The sequence below is a fragment of the Pan troglodytes genome, chromosome 2 (assembly GCF_028858775.2).
Source record: "Pan troglodytes isolate AG18354 chromosome 2, NHGRI_mPanTro3-v2.0_pri, whole genome shotgun sequence".
Classification (NCBI taxonomy): Eukaryota; Metazoa; Chordata; class Mammalia; order Primates; family Hominidae; genus Pan; species Pan troglodytes.
In genome coordinates, this window is record NC_086015.1 from 69,094,725 (window position 1) to 69,111,443 (window position 16,719).

The following is a 16,719-nucleotide window of genomic DNA, read 5'->3' on the forward strand; positions in this document are numbered from 1 at the left end:
TAAACTAGTTCAACCATTGTGGAAGTCAGTGTGGTGATTCTTCAGGGATCTAGAACTAGAAACACCATTTGACCCAGCCATCCCATTACTGGGTATATACCCAAAGGATTATAAATCATGCTGCTATAAAGACACATGCACACGTATGTTTATTGCGGCACTATTCACAATAGCAAAGACTTGGAACCAACCCAAATGTCCAACAATGATAGACTGGATTAAGAAAATGTGGCATATATACACCATGGAATACTATGCAGCCATAAAAAATGATGAGTTCGTGTCCTTTGTAGGGACATGGATGAAGCTGGAAACCATCATTCTCAGCAAACTATCGCAAGGACAACAAACCAAACACAGCATGTTCTCACTCACAGGTGGGAATTGAACAATGAGAACACATGGACACAGGAAGGGGAACATCATACTCCGGGGCCTGTTGCGGGGTGTGGGGAGAGGGGAGGGATAGCATTAGGAGATATACGTAATGTAAATGACAAGTTAATAGGTGCAGCACACCAACATGGCACATGTATATATATGTAACAAACCTGCACACGTTGTGCACATGTACCCTAAAACTTAAAGTATATTAATAATAAAAAAAAGAAAAAAAAAACAGATTGAGTTGGTAGTGGATTCCTAGAGCTCTGTGTTTAGAAGGCTATCTCCTTCCTTAACAGGAAAGAGTGCCAAAATCATCAGGTCTTATTTCTACAGGAACAGGAACTTGAACAAGGACACAAGTTACCTTTCTCCAATCTGTTCCTTCGTGTGTTTTCTATTGACAGGCTTCATCTTGAACACATACTTCACTCCATCACTTGCTAGACTCTCTTAACCAAATATTTTGCTCCCATTTTTTTCAGCTTACCTCTACATGAGGGGCTAGACCATGGAGTGTCCCTTCAACCTCAACTGACCTGTGATATGGCTCATGATACGGCTTATTCGTTATGTTCCAGTTTCCAGGCTAATTCTGTAAGTACTTTGTTTTAGAGTAAGACTAAGTGAGAATGTCATAATGAATTATGCTTTTGGAATAATATGTTTGCATTTTAACTCAAGTTGTGGCCTTTAAGAGGCATGATGAATAAACTTTCTCACACACATCTGCACTCACTGACTTTGGTGGCTTATTGCATCATACGCACATGGCCAGGCCCACTTTATGATCTCAGCTCAGGAATGGCATGCTAACTTTCTGTGCTCATGAAAACAATCATCAAAAAGTCTGGTTACCTCAAGATTAAGGTGCTACAAAATAATGAGCTATCAACCTGTGCACAGAATGGGCCAGCATCTTGGGAGCATACAAAAGAGATCTGGGTTGCAATTTTTACCATAGTACAATTTGCCCATTTAAACTAGCTCAACGTTCCCCATTAATTACTCATGGACATTTCAGCTGTTTTGAAAATTAGTAACAAAGAAACACAGCTTAAGAAATAAACTACCTATACAAAAATAACCTAGGAGGAAAGAGAGAGTCACATGTGGCAAATAAACATTTGTAATCGGTACTATAAATCACAAAACAGATTAATTATCCAGAAACATACAAAATCATCCTCTAAATTGTTCTCCTAATGTACCAGCTCTCCACTGACTCATTACTAAATTATTTGCTAGTGAATGAATTTTCTTTTCTTCAAACGCTTTTTGAGCTGGGAGAAGTTGTCACAGACAAAATGCTTTCTGCCAGGGGTGAGGTTATATCCCCACAACCCTGAATCAACTGGTTATAAAAATCAAAGAATTCTGCTGAACCACAAGGAAGTTTTCTCTTGTGGTTATCGGCCATTTATTTTGCCACATCTTCATTACCATTCTGAAATAAAATTCACAGATAATATAACCTACTGACATGTAATTTAAATAAACAAACATTTTCCTTCCTAATATATAGGAAGAAAAAAAGAAAGTCACTTATTATAATATGCATTTAATATTTGCATGTTTGGGCTCTAAACTGGAAATCGTAATAAAGCAGTCAGATGATTTCATCTGTAACACAAAAACAAAAGCTACAGATATTCTCCAATCCTTGGAGCAACCAAAATTGCATCCATATATTTGCTATACAACTCCTAGAGAGAGGTGATTTCACTGAGACCCACAATTTCCACAACACTAAATGGTTGGTTTGATAGCCTCTTTTTGATATATATTTTTTTCAGGCTGAATTCATTATTGGTCTGGCTAGTGGTGTCATAGCCATTGATGAGACCTTGAGACCACACACCCTAAGTTTTTACATCTCTGTTTTTATTTTTACTTTTTAGAACTAGCATCTTGCTCTGTCACCCAGGCTGGAGTTCAGCAGCGTGATATGGCTCACTGCAGCTTCAAACTCCTGGCTTCAAGCAATTCTCCCATCTCAGCCTCTCAAGTAGCCAGGACTACAGGCATGTGCCACCATACTTACCTAATTTTTTAAATTTTTATGGAAATAGAGTCTCACTTTGTTGCCCAGGCTGGTCTCAAACTCCTGGCCTCAAGCGATCCTCCGACCTCAGCCTCCCAAAGCGCTGTGATTACAGACATAAGCCACTGTGCCTAGCCTCACCTCTGTTTCTAAGTATAATTCTCTGAAAGTCCAATTCTAATGAAATAAACATAGAAACCTGCCAGTCCCACGGCCTGCCTCATGACTGTACCTTTAGAGAAAAATGGCAAAAATTTAAGGAAAAAAACAGCCCACTCCACAGACATACTGAGATTTGTCTTTTAGGCAGAAGTTATAAGGTTTTCTCTACTCCCCTTGAGATGGGGTGCTGAAACTCCAAAAGACATTTACCTTGTGATATCTGAATCAGGAGAGCAGCTTGCTTGTGTCCACAAATGATCAGTATCATTCTTGAGCTTCCACGCTGGATTCTGTTTCTCACCGGGGAGAAAAGTAAACTTCTCCTTATCTGGCCTGTGAAATGGGAACCCGAGGTGGGGGAATGCCCTCACCTGTTGTGAAAGGGGATGAGTAAGTTCTCTTTTTTACTGCTTAATGCTTCTAAGAGAAAGAGGCATACATTTATTCCCTCTGGGTTGTCCTTCTCAAGTTACCCTGGAACAAAAGTCAGTTTGAATTTCTCTTCTGGTGAATCACAGAGATAAAACGAAAACAGTGAAAGCACTTCAAAACGTCAACGGTATGCTTCCCCCTTAGCTGTAGACCTGTGATGAGATATCATAATTGCTATCAGTATCATTGATGTTTTGCATTCCTATACCATTGTAGAATTGTCATTGTACATTCTATACACACGATCCTACTTGATCCTTTACAGCAAGGGAAATAAAAAAGTCAGTGTTATTAACATCATTTTAAAGATGATGACACTGAGGCTGAGAGAAAAGAAATTTGTCTAAATTCCCATGGTTACCAAGTGGCAGTTCAAAGAGAAGGATTCATGTATTGGGCTAAGAATACCTTGCTCTTTTTATTCCACCGCTGATTTACCAGAAGATACCCCTTTGCCCCTTGGATAATTTGCCCCCTGAAGAGAATAGATCATTTCCGTGATTGGCCCTCAAGTAGGCAATGGCTAAAAATAATATCGTAAACCAAGTTCTATACTTTCGATATTGGGAGAACAGGACAAGGACACACATGGGTAATGTCAAGACCCAAGTTCACACAAAGCATATTTCAAGAGAATTAGTCACTGTCTCAAAGTGTTGCCTGCGTTAGAAAAATTATTGTCTCTAGTTCAAGACCCAAGTTCACACAAAGCATATTTCAAGAGAATTAGTCACTGTCTCAAAGTGTTGCCTGCGTTAGAAAAATTATTGTCTCTAGTTTTTAGACTCCACCATCTTCAACGTAGGAGTTTTACTCCAGGATAACTCTCCTCATGGTCACAAGATGGCTGCCCAAACAGCTCCAGGCTTCCTACGGGGATGAAACAAGTTCTGGCAAGAAAGAGACAATCTATTCCTGAGTTTAAGAGTAAAGTAGAATTTTCTTCTGGAAAAATTGTAAGAAGTCCCCCAGCCAGTCACACTATTTTCATCGGCCACAGCTAGGCCTTATGCCCATCCTTAAAATAATTTACTAGCAAGAGGAATTACTCAATTGGCTGAAACACATCAAACTAACCCTTTGGCTGGAGAGAGGGTCCTCTTCACTGAATGGAGATAGGAAGATATCTGGGGGGGAAAATGGTGTTTTATTGAAAAGAAAAGGGCAGGCATGGTGGCTTACACCCATAATCCCAGCACTTTGGGAGGCTGAGGCGGGCGGATCATGAGGTCAGGAGTTCGAGACCAGCCTGGCCAATATGGTGACACCCCGTCTCTACTAAAAATGCAAACATTAGCCGGGTGTGGTGGTGGGTGCTTGTAGTCCCAGCTACTCAGGAGGCTGAGGCAGAAGAATCACTTGAACGCAGGAGGTGGAGGTTGCAGTCAGCCAAGCTCACGCCACTGCACTCCAGCCTGGGCAACAGAGCCAGACTCTGTCTCAAAAAAAAAAAAGAAAAAGGAAAATGACACACACACACACAGACACACACACACACACACACACACAACCTCTCTTTCTCTCTGTGCGAAGGGAGAATGCAATGTTGTCTACCACATAAGTTTCTACAACCTACCAAGAAATTTCCATTTTCTAAATTTCCTTCTTTTGAGGATCCTTCGAGCACTTCATTCACACTTCGTACCTTCCAGTTAGTGCTGTTTTTTTTTTTTGCTTCTTTCCTAAGCTGCATTCTCTCCTAGTTTTGTTGTTGGTACAGAACTGTCTGTCTGACTGCCTCTTCTCTGAGGCTGCCAAGCCATGGGATTGGGCAAGTTTCTAAGCTTGGCCCTTTAGAATTGGATTTTTAGAAAATCATACTTAAAAACAGAGATGAGAAATCTTAAAGTGTGTGGTCTCAAGGTTTCATCAATGGCTGTGACACTACTAGCCAGTCCAATAATGAATCAAGCCAAGAGACAATATCAATATACAGTGTATTTAAAATGTTCACTCAGTTGTGAATCATTATTGATAACACATTTTAAAGCCATTTTTACTGAGTGTTTACCAGGTGCCAGGTGTTGTGCTAAGTGCTCTGCATGCATGACTTACATCACTGTCACATTTCCCTCAGAGGAAGGTAATATTTTCCTCATTCTTCCTTGACATATGAAGAAACTGAGCCTCAGAGAAGTGAAGAGACTTACCTTCTCAAGGTCTCACAGCTAAAAGTGGCGGAACCGGTCCTTGAACCCATGCTTCCCTGCCTCCACAATCCACACTCTTAATCACTATTTTATGTTTTCTTCCAGATGTTCAGAAGCCTAGTGAATGAGTCGATGCAATGATTGATCAGCTTCCATGTTCAGAATTACTGATAGCTCTGGCCTTCCTAATAGCTCAATGAGTATGAACATTATGATATTCTACCCTCACAGAGTTCCTGAGTACTGAGAGTGGGCTGGCCTACAACTTTTAATAAAACAAGAGTCTTCAGACTCCTAGCCAGTGCGCTCACCTGTAGATCATGAAATGCCTTACTCAGGACATGAAACACTCCTCCATCAAGTTCCGGGGTTCTTACCATCATCATCTCAGAACCTCTTCATACCTCCCTGGTAAATATTAGGTAACGATGTTAACCTTGATAGGAAGAAGCAAACCTGGTGGGTCACGGTGGCTCATGCCTGTAATCCCAGCACTTTGGGAGGCTGAGGCAGGCATATTGCTTGAGTCCAGGAGTTCAAGACCAGCCTGGGCAACATGGTGAAACCCTGTCTCAACAACAACAACAAAAAAATCGCCTGGCATGGTGGTACATGCCTGCAGGCCCAGCTACTTGGGAGACGGAGGTGGGAGGATCCCTTGAACCCAGGAGGCAGAGGTTGCAGTGAGCCAAGATCGCACCACTATACTCCAGCCTGGGTGACAGAGTGAGATCCTGTCTCAAAACAAAGAAAGAAGCAAACTTGATAAGGGAGAAGTGTGGTGGTTTTTTTCATGCCAACAATATAAGTTAGAGGTAATGAATAGGTACCATAGCCATAAAAGGTATCCAAATGCCCCCTCCAAACCCTGGTTATAGAAGCCTTTCTTATAATTCCTGCTTGCTTGGCAAAGAGATCAGTAAAGTATCTGGTTATGCTCTGTCCACAGGACAAGATTGCTGATGCCACATCTTTTCCCCAATCATTCAAAAGAGCATCTTTGTCAGCCTGTCAGCCCTACTGAATCAAAGTGATGCTGGGGAAAGGACAGAGCAAAGTCAGGAGAGAAAAACCATATATAACAACTGCTCTGAACACGACCTGTAGTCCAATAACAAATGTCCTAATTTCAGAGTGCTAAGGAAACAGTGTCCTCACTGGTGGGTGAAGTTCAGCTTCTCTGCAGGAGGAGGACCCAGCCCCCCTCTCCAACCCTGTTCCATTCTTCCACTCCTCCTTCCCTCTCTTGGCTCTAGCTATGTTGACTTCCTTCAATTCCTGGAATATTCCTGGCTCTCTCCCAGTTCTCACCAGGGCAATGCACATGGCATTTCCTCTGTCTGAGATGTCCTTCCCTACTCTCTTCTAGGCATTTTCTACTCTTTCCTTTTTCCTTTTCTATCCTGAATTCCTAGAAAAGTACCCAGGGTATAGAAGATGCTCTGCAGAAAGGAGGATACTTTTCCTTTCTAAGTATCTACTAGATACTTTCCAAAGGGTTAATCAGCTTTAACATGGGGTGATGCCACTGTCCTGGTGTAAAATGTGTGATTTGCAGATGGAGGTTGGTGGGATCAACCACAAAGTCTGTCATCAAACGAAACACGAATGTGTTCACCTCTGGTCACTGGTTCAGGTTCTGGGCAGTCTGTCCCTTTGGCTGGAGGTAGAAGAACACTTTGGTAACTGTTGTGAGTGTGGCGGTGCAAGCTGAATAAGTTGATGTCCCCTTGGACTTCTTTTTGAGATTTCTCCTCTGGTATTTTTATGGTACAGGTTTTGGGCAGTTGAATGAGAGTATGTAGGGACTGATCTTAGAAAACCAATGTAAGTCCAGGCATAGCGGCTCACACTTGTAATTCCAGCAGTTTGGGAGGCTGAGGCGAGTGGATCACTCAAGGTCAGGAGCTCGAGACCAGCCTGGCCAACATGATGAAACCCTGTCTCTACTAAAAATACAAAAATTATCTGGGCATGGTGACAGGCGCCTGTAGTCCCAGCTGCTTAGGAGGCTGAGGCAGGAGAATTGCTTGAACCCGGGAGGTGGAGGTTGCAGTGAGCCAAGATCGCACCACTGCACTCCAGCCTGGGTGACAGAGCAACACTCCGTCTCAAAAAAAAAAAAAGAAAAAAAAGAAAGAAAACCAACATAAATCAGACTGTTACCTTCTATCCCTTTTCCCTGTCTAATAGGGGGAGAATGCCCCCTCTTATAACCCATTTGCTATACCTCTGCCAGCGATCTTTCACACATGCAGCAGCTGAACTGTCACTTCTTCAAAGACATCTCCTTGACCATAAATCTGAAGGAAACATCCAGCATTATATTCTTCTGAATGCTGATCTCCAAGTGATCTTTCCCTTCCATTGTTTATTACCTGTTTCTCCCAAATAGAACATAAACTTTTTGAGAACTGGAACCTGACCTGTTATACCAGTTAAGATGAGCTTCCTCTGCTGGTCATGGAAAATCTAAACTAACAGTGACTTAAGATCAAAACTTCTTTCTTTCTTGCATCCAGAGGTAAGCAGTCCAGGGCTGCTAAGGTGGCTCCAAGATCTCTAAGGGGCTCAGGCTCTCTCTCTCTTTTTTATTCTCTTTCCTACAAGGCTTTTATCTCCAGGCCCAGTCATGGCATCTCTTTTCCAACCAGGAGGAAGGACGACTAGGTAAAAAGAGGCAAGGCCCTCTGTCCTTTAAATATTCTTCTGCTTACATCTTATTAGTTTAACCTAGTCACATGGTCATGCCTTCTGCAAGGGAGGCTGGGAAATGTGGCTTATATTTCTGCACAGGCCCAGACAAAAAGCAGGGGTTTTATTATTGCAGAAGTAGGGGAAAACTGATACCAGAAAGCAGTTAATCTCAGAAACTTATGTTGTATTTGCTGCTCTATACCCACTACCTGATCAATCTTTGACATAAAGGACCCCAAAATATCTGTTAAATGAAAATGACTGAATGAATGCCATTCTTTGGCTTATATTCTCTAACCACTCCTAATGTTTGTCGAATTAAGACCCAAATCTTTAATGCAAATTACAAAGCCCTGCGTGATGTGAATCTTGCCCCCCTCTCCAGCCCTGTTCCATTCTTCCACTCCTCCTTCCCTCTGTTGGCTCTAGCTATGTTGACTTCCTTCAATTCCTGGAATATTCCTGGCTCTCTCCCGGTACTCACCAGGGCAATGCACATGGCATTTCCTCTGTCTGAGATGTCCTTCCCTACTCTCTTCTAGGCATTTTCTACTCTTTCCTTTTTCCTTTTCTATCCTGAATTCCTAGAAAAGTACCCAGGGTATAGAAGATGCTCAATAATGACCTCTTGACTGACTTAACCTCAACACGTACTTCCTCAGGGAGGGTTTCCTAACTCTGTAGACCGAGTTGAGTTCCATATCGTATAACCCTATAGCATCCTGGACTTTTCCTTTGTGAGACTCTGTACTCTTAAGATTATTTACTTAGTTATTTAGAATTATTTTTGGGGGATGTCAGCCATCCTCACTAGATGAAGATTATGGAGGGGAAGGATTATGTAACTGCCATTCTCTGCTAAATCCCCAGAACCTAGCAAAGTATATGGCACACAGTAGGTGCTTCATAAGTACCTGTTGTCTATGAACGAATGTCTACCTTGTGTAAAACTACTATATGACATCTTGGTGAGTTGATTCAAACAAGCATTCCTTGTTTTCATGGAGTTTATAAGAGAGACACATGACCATAAATATACATTCAGGAAAAGTCTGTACAATTACATATAATTGAATTAAACAGGCATTTCATGAGTACCTGCTTTGTGCCAAATAATTAAAAGTATTAACCCTCAGGGAGTTTACAGTGTAATGAGGAGTATAAATTGCTAATCACCCTGCAATAACTGTTTCCCATTTTTCTCTTTAATAGAATCTCCACCACCAACTCAAGTGTTAGTGAAGAACATGGCTGCCTTGCTGAGGTCTAGTGTTTCCAACCTCCCTTTTAATCAGGTATAAATATGTGACCAAATCTGGCCAATAGGATGTGAGCAGAGATGATACCTGCAACTTCTAGATTATGATCTTGTGAAGGAAGCTGCTTGCACTCCCCCCATTATCCTTTCCTCCCTTCACAGTGGCTGGGATATGACAGTAACTCTAGCCATTTTCTTGTGCCCAGAGATGGAAGCCACACATTTAGAATGGCACAACTACTCTGGACTATTCATCCTTGGACTGTTCTATGAGGGAGAAACAAAAGCCACTATATTTTGGGGTCTCTGTTATTGTAACCTAACTTATATCCAAATAGAGGGGGTAGCCAGGTATAATGGCTTACACCTGTAATCACAGTGCTTTGGGAGGCTGAGGCAGGAGGATGGCTTGAGGCCAGAAGTTTGAGATCAGCCTGGGGAACACAGCGAGATTTTGTCTCTACAAAAAATAAAAACAACAAAATATTAGGGCATGGTAACACATGCCTGTAGTCCTACTAATTCCGGAGGCTGAAGTGAGAGGATCACTTGACCCCAGGAGTTTGAGGCTGCAGTGAGCTATGATTGTGCTGCCGCACTCCAGGTTGGGCAACAGAGAGAGACCCTGCCACTGAGAAAAACAAAAACAAAAAAATAAATAGAGGAGGCAAGCAAACACAATAGAGTACTTTAAGTACAGTAACAATGGAATTGTAGAGGTAGAGCCTAATCTTACCAAGACAGTGGTGTTTAAAGATGAAAATTGGGCACAATCTAAATTTCCTCTAGGTCACCCAGAAAGCACAGTGATAGTCAATGTTTCTCATGGCCCTTAAATGATTCTTCCACTTATTCCTGCAGAACGTTGAGGAAGTCATAACTGCCTCCTAAGCAAGGTATCTGATGTTTCTGTGTTGGCAAAAACCCTGGTATTATTCACTCGTTCTTCCTCTGTGTTTTACCTTCCCACCTGGCTAAATTTCATTCACTGCCTGTTTATGGGCAAAGCATTAGGGGTCTCAACTGAGTATGCTTGAAGTCAGTTAAGACAGATGGGCATATAATGGTCCTCCCGCAGAAGTGGCCTAGAAGACTGAGTGCTTCACTCTGTGTGTGAAGAGTGAGACATGGAAAGCTTCAAAAAAAAGGAGCGTTGCAGGATTTCACATGAAAGGGGAAAATGAGTTGTTCATATCTATAACACGGCATGAGATTGAAGATTTTTAGCTTGCTGGATTTACTAAGGCTCCTATGTGATCCCATCCTGGATGACCTTGTATATGCCATCACTCATGGGATCCTTTTCAGAAGTCATGATAAATTTCAGTAACCAAGGTTATGGGAGCACTGGCACTAAAAGGTTCCATGTATTTATGATGTGTAACATGCTGTGACATGGGTGTTGTCAAAAGCACTGGACAGGAATATTGCATATTGCCTATAATAACCACTTACAAGAAAAACCTTTATAAATTTCTGGTTTGTCAAGCAAGTAGACTTTATTGCAAATAACAAATTCATTTCTGTAATAACAATTTTGTTAAACCCTCATGGAAATTGAATTATAATGTAGGTAATTATGAGAGAATGAGCTGTTTGGAAAAACGTAGCACATCCCTGTCTTTGAAGGAAACAAAACATCACCTAACTGATAGATGTTTTAATTTCTCACTTCAGCACATCCATTTGCTTATAATGAGGGTTACTGCCAGTAAATTCACGCCCTGCTTCAAATCTGCTCTGGTGCATGTTTCATCTTAAAATAGAACCCCACAGTCTATAAATCCTTATACTTTTTTCTTGATAACTCTTAAAGTTGTGGTCAGAATTAAGTAAGTCAGTAATGTGAACTACCTGTATCAATAATCCAGTTAGGAAAGATCATTTATCCTCCCTGTAGATTATCTGCAAAAATGGCCTCCCACAATTCCATTCATCTTTAACACACATGCCATCTTTCCCACCAAGAGGTGTAGTCTATTTCTCCAGCCCTTAAGCCTAGGCTGGACTCATGACTCTCTTTGATCAATAAAATGGAGCAGAAGGGATGTTATGTGACATCTATTAATATTTCTGGGCCTATACCTTAAGAGACGTGGCAGGTTCTGCATTTGGCCTCCTGGGATCCAGCCTTCATGTCAAGAAGCTTGGGCTAGATTATTGAATGATTAAAGAACATATGGAGAGACGGAGAGGGTCAGCGAGGCCCTAGCAGTTCCATCTATGCCAGCCGAAGCCCCAGGCATGTGAGCAAAGCCATCTTGCATCCTCCAGCTCTAGTCAAGGTCTCCCCACTCCTCTTTTCCACCCCCAGCTCACCTCCCCTGCCAACAGCACATAGGGGCAGAGATGAGCCTCCCATGCCAAGCCACCCATCCCAAGCCCTGGCCAACTTGCAGAATTGTGAACAACTAAGTGGTGGTTTTTTTTTTGACACGGAGTTTCGCTCTGTCACCCAGGCAGGAATGCAGTGGTGCGGTCTCAGCTCACTGCAACCTCCACCTCCCAGGTTCAAGTGATTCTCCTGCCTCAGTCTCCTGAGTAGCTGGGATCACAGGCGCCCTCCACCACACCCGGCTAATTTTTTTTTTTTTTTTTTTTTGTATTTTTAGTAGAGATGGGGTTTCACTGTGTTAGCCAGGATGGTCTCGATCTCCTGACCTCATGATCCGCCCGCCTTGGCCTCCCAAAATGCTGGGATTACAGGTGTGAGCTACCATGCCCGGCCAAGTGATTGTAATTTTTTTAAGCCTCTAAGTTGTGGGGCGGTTTGTTATATAGCCATGGGTAACTAAAAAAGATGAAGAAACTGAATCACAAAAGGCCACTGGCTTAGCTAGCCAAGTAGCAAAGTTAGGATTTGAACCCAGGCAACCCAGCAGCAGAAACCACACCTTTAACCACCATTCTATGTTGACTGCTTAGATATAAACAAAGAACAGCACAGAATGAGAAGGCAGATCAAAACCACAGTCTAAATGGTGGGTACAAATAAAGCAAGGGAAAAGAACAGTAAACAAAACAAAAAAAGATCAGTACAGAGATCTGAGGTAATGGTGTCAAGAAAAGTGCACAGGAACCATCATGATTTCCAACATGTATTTTTGCCCTTTAACTGCTGCCTAAGTCAGGATACATGCCTACCTTGATCTTCATGCGCATATTCTGTCTTTTATGTGTCTCTTAGGAAAGGCAGCAGTTCAGAGTTTGAACTGCATGATGGGGCTTAAGATTTGAGATACCTAATACCTAGCTGGCATTAGGTATCGCAAATCTTAAGCCACCTTATCTTAGCTGGGTGCTCTCCTCACATCACTTAACATCTCTGAACCTCAGTCCATCCGTCTGTAAAGTGGACACAATACTTTGATCTAACTTCTAAATTGTTATAAGGATTAAATCTAACGATATACTCATGGTTTAATCTCAATAAATGGAAACTATTACTTTGATGAAAACTGTCTGGCCCAGAGACCTTCCTCCTTACATTTTTGGCATTATATTTTGACTTGGTTTCACATCTTCTACATTATATCTCTAAATCCATGTGCCATGACAATCACCAGATATCTGCCATCCTCCAACACTGCTGTAGGCTAATCCTGAGGCACAGACTGCTAAACTGCCATACCTGTTTGGCCTACAGGTTCAGGAAACTCTATTTTAAGCCCCTGACTGATGGCCAAATATGAAACCCCCTTTCCAACCCAGGAATCTCATTTTGCATTTCTTGCCATGTTAAACAGTAAATAAATTACCTCCTGATCAAGCCAAAAGCACTTTCAAAAGGTCCTTCCCTTTTCTTTCTTCTCTTCACATCAATCTTTGTTGCTAGCCAGGTCATTTTTTTAATGACATCTAAGCTCTCTGCTCCCATGGGCATCTGATAGTCTGCTTTCTCTTAGCCTGTTATGCCCCAGTCCTCCCTCTCTTTTCCCATTATCTTAAATTCCCAGACTACTAGAGTGATACCAACAAGCTGATAACTCACTTGCCTGCCAGACCCCTTCCAAGCACTCATTAATTCAGTTGGGTCGAGTGTAACATGCCTTCCCCCCGATGCAATTCCATTCCCTCAATTTTCATTTTCCAGGCAAGGTGCCTGCATCGTGGAATGGCCATGATGAATTAGTTTTTACCTTAATTTATTCCAGCATGCATAAAGAAAGCATGAGGATTCCAATTTCCTTGATTAATGTACCATTCCACTCCACAAGAGCCTTCATTTTTAGCTCCTAATCACTCTCAGAAACGTGTGATATTCTTAGCTACCACATTCAACCTAGGAATGCTATTATTTCCCCAGGTTCCCTCAAACTCAACTTGGAGCCTCACCTTCTAAGCTGGGATGTCTTGAAAACCATCCTTCACCTTAAGTTCCATGATAAATTTAGCATCTTTGCCCCCTTCTTGGGATATCATGAAAAACATACATTTAGAAGAAATATAGAACACACTTTAAGAGAATCTGGCCCTATCCAGTGCAAAATACCTCACTTTTACAGCAGGGAGAAACAATTCCTACAGCATAAAGAATCAGTGGCTTCTACCAAAATAATGGTAGCATTTCCAGAGGGTTTCCATAGAAATAGAAAGGATATTTTACTCAGAAAAGGGGAATAAAGGCCAATGACATGTGTTCACTCTCTGAAAACGTGAAAAACAACAGATGAAAAGACAAATCAAAGGTCTCCTCACCAACCTCTCTTTCTTAAATAGATGAGAGAGATGGAGGCCCACATTGAGCTAACCCAACCCTGACAGCTACTGGAGAGTAACAGGGAGATTAGATGAAAGTGTCAGGAAAAAAAATACAAAGGTGATATTTTTGTTTCAAAGCCCATTTTCCATATTTTTATCACAAAGTATATACAAATTATAGGGTAGGTCAGGAGACTGGGAAAGGCTTTCTTTGTTCACTAAATATCAGAGTCTATCAAAAATGTGAGCTCCTTCCTTTCTTAGGGATCTGGCACATTGAAAGTAGAAGGAGCAAAAAGGGAGAGCCGGATAGGGACAGGAACCTGGTGATAAATGAGCTGCACCATCAGTCTAGTTGAAGTCAACCCTTTTTTTAAAGAAGATTAATACTTGAGATGCTCCCCTCATGAGAATGCTTATGTCTGCCTCTATCCCTTTCTCCTGGCCTGGCCACATGCAATCACCTCCCTTCACACATGACACTTGATGCTTTGGGAACATCGTTCATATTAGTCCTCTTTTTTGATTCGCCACATGCCCCTTGAAATCCTATTTGACCTACATAGTCAGCTCAAATACATTCAGTATCACCACAAAGACCTCTTGGTGTATTTAGCTGCAATTTATTGCTCCTTCATTGGAATGCCATCATCCTCCTCATCATTGAAGCTATCATTTATTGAATGCGGCTGTTTTTCCCCCTTGTGTTCTATTATTCAGCAGACATTTAGAGGGTATTAAACATGTACTGATTACTACCTGTTTGTTTGTGGAGAGGGAGGAAGGGGTGAGGGATAAGGAGAAATAAAACTTCTGCTCTCAAGGAAACATCTCTCAGAATGTCATCATCATCGTCAAATATTGAATCGTGACAGTTACGCCATGGCTGATTCATTTCCTACTCGTGTGTGCGCTCGCACATGGTCTTGCCCTCTTGCAGTCAGGTAAGGCCATGTGACTAGTTCTGACCAGTGGGCTGTGAGTGGCTGTGACATCTGTCCCTTCCTATCTGAAGCACTTAAGAGCTGGGGGGCGAATAATGATCCCCCTTCTCCCAAGCTCTCTCTTGCTTTCCTTAAAGCACTGCGGTAAAGTGGCTTTAATGCATGTCACAAGTTTGAGGTGACCTAGATGACTGGTAAGTCAGTGAATGGGTAGTAGTTGCCCTGGGGAGTCACCTGGCTCACAGCAGATTTTGTGTTGATGAGAAATAAACTTCTGTGGTATTGAGCACCTGTGTTTTGGGAAGATTTGTTAGTGCAGCATGGCCTATCCAAACCAACACGTAACTCAAAGACAGGTTCCCCTACTATCCACATCTCTAAATGAGAAAACTCACACATGGAGTGTAAAGCCATTTGTACAGGTAGAAACAGAAGGATTCTCCTGTTTCCATTATCAACTCTGCCCTCCTGAATGGATTGATGTCTTTATCACTCAGGTGGGTTAATTATCTCAGGATTGGGCTCCTTATAAAAGAATCAACCTGATTTTCTTTCTCTGTCTGGTGTGCTGATTTGTCCTTCCATCTTCCACCATGAGATGACCCAGATGCCAGCACCGTGCTCTTGGACTTCCCAGCATCCAGAACTGTGAGCCAAATAAAGTTCTATTATTTATAAATTACCCCGTCTGTGGTATTCTGTCATGGCAGCAGAAAATGAACAAAGACAACCTGTAAACAAACTAATTAGTAAAAGAAAAATTATTCTCATTAATATGGAGACTGAAGTTACTATGGAGCTAATAGCAGCCTACTGATACATTCATTCATTCTTTTTACATTCATTCATTCTTTTTACATATATTATTAAGTGTTCATCATATGCTGAGCACTGGTAGCCACAGTAGGTTTGACAGTGAAAACACGGGCATAATCTCTACATTCAAGAAACTTACAGTCTAGTGGAGAAAAAAGAAGGTCATCAGATAATGATATGAATGAGCATATAATTGAAGAGATGGAGACTTGCTCTGTTGCCCAGGCTGGAGTGCAGTGGCATGCTCTTGGCTCACTGCAACCTCCACCTCCTGGGTTCAAGCAATTCTTCTGCCTCAGCTTCCCGAGTAGCTAGGATTACAGGTGCACACCACCACGCCCGGCTAACTTTTGTATTTGGAGTAGCGACGGGGTGTCACCATATTGGCCAGGCTGATCTCGAACTCCTGACCTCGTGATCCGTCCGCCTCAGCCTCCCAAAGTGCTGAGATTTAGGCGTGAGCCACCGCACCCGGCCACGTAACTTTTAGGAAGTTCACTTAGAGGACGGGAGAGTACCCTTTGCCACTCCTTGCTCTTTACTGCTGGTTAGAATGTAGATGTAATGGCTGGAGGTAAGCAGCCATCCTAGACCATGACATATGTGGGAAAGAAAAACACATGTGACAAGATAAGTAAGATAGAAGAAATCTTGTTCTCTTATGCCACAGACCATGCCATCCCTGGGTAGACTGCCTCTAGCTTCTTAAATGTATGAAAGAAATTCACTTCTACCTTCTTTAACCCTCTGCTATTTGGGGATTTTTCTGTTATTCCCATGGAAATGTAATCTAATCCAGTGCTGAATATTAAACACTCATTAAGCTCCTCTGTGAAGTTATTGTACATTTTTAGAAAATTGGCATATTCATAATTGGAAGATAAATTTTCCCTTCAGAATTCTAAGCAAGGGGCAAAGCTAGTATATACCATAAGCAATTTTTTTAAATTGTAATTTTGAAGTTCTGGGGTACATGTGCAGGATATGCAGATTTGTTACACAGGTAAATGGGTTCCATGGTGGTTTGCTGCACCTATCAATGCACCACCTAAGTATTGAGCCCAGCATGCATTAGCTGTTTTTCCTAATGCTCTCCCTCCCTCCACCCCAACTGCCAACAGGCCCCAGTGT

General features: G+C 42.0%; 1 long non-coding RNA gene across 1 annotated transcript in view; it reads left to right on the forward strand.

The window, feature by feature from the left end:
• LOC134809569 (uncharacterized) overlaps window positions 1-16,719 on the forward strand; it is a 213,944-nt gene that overhangs the window by 146,145 nt on the left and 51,080 nt on the right. The window contains exon 5 of the long non-coding RNA XR_010155634.1: window positions 870-15,420. This is a non-coding gene — a long non-coding RNA (uncharacterized LOC134809569). The remainder of the gene's footprint in view (window positions 1-869; window positions 15,421-16,719) is intronic.